Genomic DNA, 6,238 nt, shown 5'->3' with positions numbered 1-6,238 from the left:
TATGCACATCCCCAACAATAAGAATATCACATTTCTTCTTGACAGTAGAAAGAGGAAACTCAAAACCTCCAATAGTGATTGTTGAAATTTTTCCAATAGAATTGATACTGTGAACTTGATGTTGTTTCCTCGGAAAGTGTACTGTATGCTCATTACCATTAACATGAAAAGTGGCATTGCCTTTGGTGCAATCAATAACAGCCCCTGCAGTATTCAAAAAGGGTCTTCCAAGAATAATAGACATACTATCGTCCTCGGGAATATCAACAATAACAAAGTCCGTTAAAGTAGTAACGTTTGCAACCACAACAGGCACATCCTCACAAATACCAACAGGTATAGCAGTTGATTTATCAGCCATTTGCAAAGATATTTTAGTAGGTGTCAACTTATTCAAATCAAGTCTATGATATAAAGAGAGAGGCATAACACTAACACCGGCTCCAAGATCACATAAAGCAGTTTTAACATAGTTTCTTTTAATGAAGCATGTTATAGTTGGTACTCCTGGATCTCCAAGTTTCTTTGGTATTCCACCCTTAAAGTATAATTAGCAAGCATGGTGGAAATTTTAGCTTCCGGTATCTTTCTCTTATTTCTAACAACATCCTTCATATACTTAGCATAAGGATTCATTTTAAGCATATCAGTCAAACGCATACGCAAAAAGATAGGTCTAATCATTTCAGCAAAGCGCTCAAAATCCTCATCATCCTTTTTCTTGAATAGTTTAGAAGGAAAAGGCATGGGTTTCTGAACCCATGGTTCTCTTTCCTTACCGTGCTTCCTAGCAACAAAGTCTCTCTTATCGTAACGTTGATTCTTTGATTATGGGTTATCAAGATCAACAACAGGTTCAATTTCTACATCATTATTATTGCTAGGTTGAGCATCAACATGAACATCATCATTAACATTATCACTAGGTTCATGTTCATTACCAGATTGTGTTTCAGCATCAGAAATAGAACTATTATTGGGATTCTCAGGTGTGTCATCAACAGGTTCACTAGAAGCATGCAAAGTCCTATCATTTTTCTTTTTCTTCCTCTTAGAAGGACTAGGTGCATCAATATTATTTCTCTGAGAATCTTGCTCAATTCTCTTAGGATGGCCCTCAGGATACAAAGGTTCCTGAGTCATTTTACCACCTCTAGTCATAACTCTAACAACATTATCATTTTTCTTACTATTTAATTCATTGAGCAAATCATTCCGAGTTTTAAGTACTTGTTCTACTTGAGTGGTAACCATATAAGTATGTTTACTAATAAGTTTTAGTTCGCCTTTAACATTAGCCATATAATCACTCAAGTGTTCAATCATATAAGCATTATGTTTCAATTGTCTACCAACATAAGCACTAAAATCTTCTTGCTTAACCATAAAGTTATCAAATTCATCCAAACATTGGCTAGCAAACTTAGCAGGAGGAATTTCAGCGTTATCATATCTATAGAGAGAATTTACCTTTACTACCTGTGTCGGGTTATCGAGACCGTGTGTTTCTTCAATTGGTGGTTAATTAAGACCATGTATTTCTTTAATAGGTGGTAAATTCTTAACATCTCCAGCTTTAATACATTTTTCTTTCATTGATTTCTTTGCCTCTTGCATATCTTCAGGACTGAGAAATAAAATACCCCTTTTCTTCGGAGTTGGCTTAGGAGTTGGTTCAGGAAGTGCCCAATTATTTTCATTAGTCCACACATTATTCAATAAAATTTCAGCTTCATCAACAGTTCTTTCCCTGAAAACACAACTAGCACAACTATCCAGGTAATCTCTGGAAGCGTCGGTTAGTCCATTATAAAATATATCAAGTATTTCATTTTTCTTGAGAGGATGATCAGGAAAAGCATTAAGTAATTGGAGAAGCCTCCCCCAAGCTTGTGGGAGACTCTCTTCTTCAATTTGCACAAAATTATATATTTCCCTTAAAGCAGCTTGTTTCTTATGAGCGGGGAAATATTTATCAAAGAAGTAATAAATCATATCCTAGGGACTACGCACACAACCAGGATCAAGAGAATTAAACCATATCTTAGCATCACCCTTTAATGAGAACGGAAATAATTTAAGGATATAATAATAGTGAGTTTTCTCATCATTAGTGAACAGGGTGGCTATATCATTTAATTTAGTAAGATGTGCCACAACAGTTTCAGATTTGTAGCCATAGAAAGGATCAGATTCAACTAAAGTAATTATCTCAGGATCAACAGAGAAATCATAATCCTTATCAGTAACAAAGATAGGTGAAGTAGCATAAGCAGGGTCATATTTTATTCTAACTCTCAAAGACTTTTCTTTAAGCTTAACTAATAATTTCTTAAGATCACTTCTATCATTGCAAGCAAGAAAGTCTCCAGCAGTTTCTTCATCCATAACATAACCCTCAGGAACAACATGCAATTCATATCTAGGGGGAGAATCTCCATCGTCACTTTCATCAATATTATCAGTTTCAATAATTTCATTCTCTCTAGCCCTAGCAAGTTGTTCATCAAGAAATTCATCAAGTGGCACAGTAGTATTAAGCATAGAAGTAGTTTCATCATAAGTATCATGCATAGCAGAAGTGGCATCATCAATAACATGCGACATATAAGAATTAATAGCAGAATCAGGTTTATGTGTCGCAAGCTTACTCAAAACAGAAGGTGAATCAAGTGCAGAGTTAGATGGCAGTTCCTTACCTCCCCTCGTAGTTGAGGGATAAATCTTGGTTCTTGGATCTTTCAAGTTCTTCATAATGATAAGCAAATATAAATCCCAAGTGACTCAAAGAATAGAGCTATGCTCCCCGGCAACGATGCCATAAAATAGTCTTGATAATCCACAAGTATAGGGGATCGCAACAGTTTTCGAGGGTAGAGTATTCAACCCAAATTTATTGATTCGACACAAGGGGAGCCAAAGAATATTCTCAAGTATTAGCAGTTGAGTTGTCAATTCAACCACACCTGGATAACTTAATATCTGCAACAAAGTATTTAGTAGCAAAATAATATGATAGTAGTGGTAACGGTAGCAAAAGTAACGATAGCAAACGTGATATTTTTGGTGTTTTATAGTGGTGATAACAATAGCAACGGAAAAGTAAATAAGCGAAGAACAATATATGGAAAGCTCGTAGGCAATGGATCGGTGATAGAGAATTATGCCGGATGCGATCGATCATGTAACAGTCATAACATAGTGTGACACAGAACTAGCTCCAGTTCATCAATTTAATGTAGACATGTATTCCGAATATAGTCATACGTGCTTATGGAAAAGAACTTGCATGACATCTTTTGTCCTACCCTCCCGTGGTAGCGGGGTCCTATTGGAAACTAAGGGACATTAAGGCCTCCTCTTAATAGAGTACCGGACCAAAGCATTAACACATAGTGAATACATGAACTCCTCAAACTACGGTCATCACCGGAAGTGGTCCCGACTATTGTCACTTCGGGGTTGCCAGATCATAACACATAGTAGGTGACTATATACTTGCAAGATAGAATCAAGAACTCTCATATCTTTATGAAAACATAATAGGTTCAGATCTGAAATCATGGTACTCGCGCCCTAGTGACAAGCATTAAGCATAGCAAAGTCATAGCAACATCAATCTCAGAACATAGTGGATACTAGGGATCAAACCCTAACAAAATTAACTCGATTACATGATAAATCTCATCCAATCCATCACCGTCCAGCAAGCCTACAATGGAATTACTCACGCACAATGGTGAGCATCATGAAATTGGTGATGGAGGAAGGTTGATGATGACGATGGCGACGGATTCCCCTCTCCGGAGCCCCGAACGGACTCCAGATCAGCCCTCCCGAGAGAGTTTAGGGCTTGGCGGCGGTTCCGTATCGTAAAATGTGATGAATCCTTCTCTCTGATTTTTTTCTCCCCGAAAGTGAATATATGGAGTCAAGGTTGAGGTCGGTGGAGCGTCATGGGGCCCACGAGGTGGGGGTGCGCCCAGGGGGTAGGGCGCCCTCCACCCTCGTGGACAGGTGGTGGGCCCCCTAATGTGGATCTTTCTTCCAGTATTTTTTATACATTCCAAATAATTCTCCGTTGATTTTCAGGTCATTCCGAAAACTTTTATTTCTGCACAAAAATAACACCATGGCAATTCTGCTGAAAACAGCGTTAGTCCGGGTTAGTTCCATCCAAATCATGCAAGTTAGAGTCCAAAATAAGGGCAAAAGTGTTTGGAAAAGTAGATACGACGGAGACGTATCACGGTGCCGGTGCGTGAGTGAGCTGCTAGACTGCATGTTGCGGCAGCGCTTCGATACTTCTTCCGGTTCCTGGAGTGGGTGCCAGCCTATGGGCTGGGCACCTCAAGTCGGACCTCATCGTCGGTACTTCTTCCGGTTCCTTGAGGTTTGGTATCCATGCCCCCCTGTTAGAGCGGTGGAGAGAGATGCGACATGGAGTGAGGAATCTCTCAGCACCGTCATAAGAGATTGATCTGCGCCCCGGTTTGCTCTATGATTACATGAAGGATGTTTTTTGTTGTTTGATGGTTCTGTGTGCAGGAGTTTGATGATTGGGGGAGTTTAGATCTGTGGTTTCATTCTCAAATTCTATTCATATGGATAGAGATAGAGATAGAGATGAGAAGGTAGGTTCCCTGTTCATGTAGGTTTTCTCTATACCACTAAATGTTTGTTTGATTTTTTTTCGATGTAGATTCTCCCCGATTTTTCCTTAGTCTATGTTCTTAGTTTTCATCCTTTTATTTTCAATTTATGAGATTTCAGTATTTGATTCACTTATTCTTGGTTTGGCAGATATTCAGTATCTCTGTTATTATTATTCAATTTTTTTATTTCTCAGATTAGGATTTCAGTACCTTTTCTTTTATTAGTCATCACTTTTCTTCTTTATTCAATCATATTCAGCCTTAGTTCTTGTCCAGTTTTTCTTTAACTTTCTTTTGTCCTTAGTATCCAGTTTTCCTCTTTCTCCAGTCATATTCAGTCACACTCTGTTCAGTCTTCCATTATCTACTTCAGTCTATAGTGCTCCTTGTGCATATATACTTTATTTTGCTCATTCTTCTTTCTTATCTTTGTTCTGTCATTTTGTACCGGCATAACCAATACTCCCTCCTTTTCGGTTTATAAGGCTCAATTCAAAAATCTCACCAACCAAGGTAGATGATGAGTGGTGGAATATTTTTTGTAGTTTGTAAAAGCACCCAATTAATGCTTTTGTTTTCCTCAAAAAATTATGTTTACGAATGCATTAATTGCAATGCATGCATGCATAAAGTGCATGCATTGATCAGTTTTCTCTTAATACTTACATGCAATGATTTAATGCACTTTGAAGTCTGAACATGTGATGGGGAACAACCAAATTGAGCCTTATAAAATGAAAAAACTAAAATTTTGAGATAAGCCCTATAAACCGGAAAGGAGGGAGTAATTCACAAGATCATCTAATCCACATAGGCAAAGGAAGGTTTTTCGTAGTAAAATTCAGTATAGTGGAGGGAAAAGAAGATTTTTCGTTGTAAAATTCACTACACTAGAGGAAAAAGTTTCAATGTTATTATCTAATTGTTTCAAGGTTTTTCTTAGTCAAGACTTTCTTTTCTCTACCAGCTTTAGAGGGAGGTCCATCTAATTTGACTTTGCCCTGGGCTCTCTACAGGTGGGCTAAACAACCAGATTTGGTCGATTAGTTGGACCTGTAAATATTTTTTTTCTGATCCCACCACACTTTATATAGAGAAATAGTATTTCTTCATATTGTTACTTTTTTGTTTCCTTTTGTGCTTATTGCTCATAATGTTAAATGTTCGTTAGGATGCCAACATATATTATTAGTATCTTGCAGTTTTTTTCAGTAAATCTTCAGTCTCTTATTTCTCCGGTCACCTTCAGTGCACATGTTTCTTCATTATTTCAGTAACTACCTTCTCATCATTCCGCCTTCATTTCCCAAATCCCTGCTTATCAGTTATCCCTCTGTATGCATCAGTGACCAATATTTCTCTCCGGCATCATTATTTCATTAAGTCCCTGCTCTACCCAGCATTCATAAATTCAATATGCCCCTGCTCATTATGTATATAGACTTTTTGAGCATTCTTATTTTTTATCTTTTTGTTTCACCAGCAGGTTTTATTACTAACCGGAGGAAGTTTCTTCTCTCACTTCTTCAAGGGAGAACAAGGTTCCAACTTCGTTTTAGCACATGTTGTTTCAGATGTGTTAT

Source organism: Triticum urartu, chromosome 7A, assembly GCF_056163025.1.
Source record: "Triticum urartu cultivar PI428250 chromosome 7A, HENAU_Tu73, whole genome shotgun sequence".
Taxonomy (NCBI): Eukaryota; Viridiplantae; Streptophyta; class Magnoliopsida; order Poales; family Poaceae; genus Triticum; species Triticum urartu.
Note: the sequence above shows the minus strand (reverse complement) of the source record.